This window comes from Papilio polytes, unplaced genomic scaffold (assembly GCF_000836215.1).
Source record: "Papilio polytes unplaced genomic scaffold, Ppol_1.0 DF824102.1, whole genome shotgun sequence".
Taxonomy (NCBI): Eukaryota; Metazoa; Arthropoda; class Insecta; order Lepidoptera; family Papilionidae; genus Papilio; species Papilio polytes.
Window position 1 is genome coordinate 2,828,215 of NW_013525102.1, and position 2,833 is coordinate 2,831,047.

Sequence of the window (2,833 nt, forward strand, 5' to 3'; positions counted from 1 at the left end):
TAAATTTATGCAATAATTCAATATTTTAGACTTAATTATGACAATTTGTAATAAGCGAGTCTATAGTAGTATTACCGCATTATCGTTGTACTCGTACGGTACTATTTATGACGGGTTTTAAATCGCTTCTGTCTTCAGACATCGCGTTTATCTACGAGCAACGTTCCTTTCGTCTTTGTACTGTTGTTTATAGCCAATATTTCGACATTTAGATGTAAGTCATTTAAAACATAAACATTGTAAAGTTGTAGTTATTTGTAAAAACGTAATCGCGTTCTTAGATCCAATCACGTAACGTAAAGAACAACGTGACTAGGTTCGCTTTTAAATTGCCTAATCAATCTGGTGACGAATTTAAATTTAACTTTAACAATGGTACAGCGCGTGCTGTATATTTCGCGAATTTATTAGAAAGTAAACGGTTGCACCCGACGACGGTTGACTGGGAGGTCGATTAGGCGGTCTCCGCGGCGCTACTCGACCGTTTATGGCGACGTTTATCTCGAAATAGCAACCCGTTTGGTCCGCGTTGGACGCAATCACATGCCATCGACACTAATCAAAATTGCCTGTAAACCTACTGACTTTATAACTCTACATTGAAAAACACTCTCCTCAATTTTACTGTGAGACCAGAGCTGTGAATACAGAGAATATAGAGAAATTCAAAATAAGTCATTGGTTTACCAAATCATTACGTCTAATGTAATGTGTCTAATGGTACTTAACCTAGTAGATCAAAGAAGTGACTTTTTCTGTATAACATACGTGTACAGAAAATAAAACAATACAGTTTTATATAAATTGGCGCCATCTTTAGCAGTACAGTCACGTACAGAAGTAATTCAATAAACCTTGCGAGCTGTCAGTCAGCGGAGCATAAATAATCCGCAACAGACGGCCCACAGTGCGGTATGTTGTGGCCAAGTGTACGGTTTACATCATGTAGCCCACGCTTCACGCAGCTATTAACTATACTTCCGTTAACATAAACAATCCTAAACAATCCTATCGAATGCATTTATCGAAGTTGATAACTCTTTCCTTCATTCGTCATACAATGGAATAATTTATTTGTAAAAAAAAACTTCTGAAAAAAAATCTCTAGCGGCTGATATAAGTTAGCATTTTTGATTTTTTGGGATACAGATACAGTTTTTAATTATGCAGCGGGCTGTATTAATATACAAATGTTCACATATTATAACAATCCTTATGAAAACTGACATACTATTTAACAATACTAAACTAACACACGGGCAAAGATACCTAAAATGGATAGTACGTTAATATTTATCAAGACACAACTGCCCTTGAAATGTCTAACGGTTGATTTCCTTTTCAAAAACACTTGTAGAAAAACATATGGTTGTCTTTTTCTTAGAGTAACTATGAAAAGGCTAAAAAATATTTTGTACACTCGTAGCAGTAGCAGACGCTAACGCATGATTATATTTATTACACACAACAGCTAATTTAATCATAAGAAAACAAGTACACACAAAGCCGATAAAGTTCATAGACAAATTTAGTTTTAATCTACTTTATTGTGATACGAGAAAAATCTCTACACCACTAAAGTTTTGATTGTACAAGTGGGATAATCTTGTTTAAATGGAATATTTGCGATTAGCGGAAATAAAACAAGTTTTTTGTCTGTAAAAATGTTTCAAGTGTTCCTACTCGTGTTTTGTGATTATTCAATTGACGCCTACATCGTCCCACGTATTATCAATCCATCATTATATCAATTAACAATGCGCCAGTGACAAACAGGCGATTTCACACTAATAAAGAAACAAGCTCTTAAAACCTACATATTTAGGACTAATAAAAGAAAATCTTAATAGGTACTAGATCGCATTTCGTATTTTTGAGTAACATAAAAGTTGTCGGAAAGTGAAAGTTGTATGGTTAAGAGGAAGGGTACACCTGTAGAGGTAGACTTAGAAAGAGATGGATGAATTGTGTGAAAGGTGACATGATCAAGAAGGGAGTGATGACTGGGATGACGTATGATAGAGTTATATGGAGGACAAAAACCTATCGCGCCGATCCTACGGGAGTAGGATAAAGAGGAAGATGATGATATAAAAGTTGACTGGACTTATTTATTTCATATTCTCAACGTTAACGCTTAAAGGGTATGAATAATGTCGTCGAACCTATTCCGTTATGGGTTTATCGATTTTATAGAAGGACTAAAGAGAGTTTATATTTGGCTCTAGTATTTAAAGTAATTACCACAAACAACGGAGTATCAACAAGGACTACAATTACGTAGCCATAAAAGGAGCTCGTAGTTTAATGGCCAGATTGGTTGTGATACAATTTATAGCTCGTCTTCATTGACAGTGAAGTGGGTCAAGCGGAACGCGACTAAATAAATTAATTGAACGACTACACTGTTTGGACTCACTTTGATAGTCACAAATACATATATTATTGCGTTTTGAATATTTGTAACACAAAGAGCTAATTATTTTTTCACATGATAAAAGTATGTTTATTTTCACCGATATTGAAATGTAGTGAGTTCTAAAAATAAAATTCACGTTAATTTTATTTTTGAAAGTCACACAAATGTTTATTGTAGTCGATAAAAATACGAATTGTGTGGGGATTCAATGTAAGTTCAGTTTATTTAATGTAAACAAACAGTAAGAAGGCCGCGAGCGTGGGCGCGTAGCCCCCGCTCCGACACATGTTCACAGTTCACACATACCTCGCTCGTTTCCTTTTTTTATTCATTATAATCCACGTTATAGAAGGAGTCTTTGATATTTCCCTTTATTGTTATTTGTTTCTATCATAAATAAACACGGTGCACGTA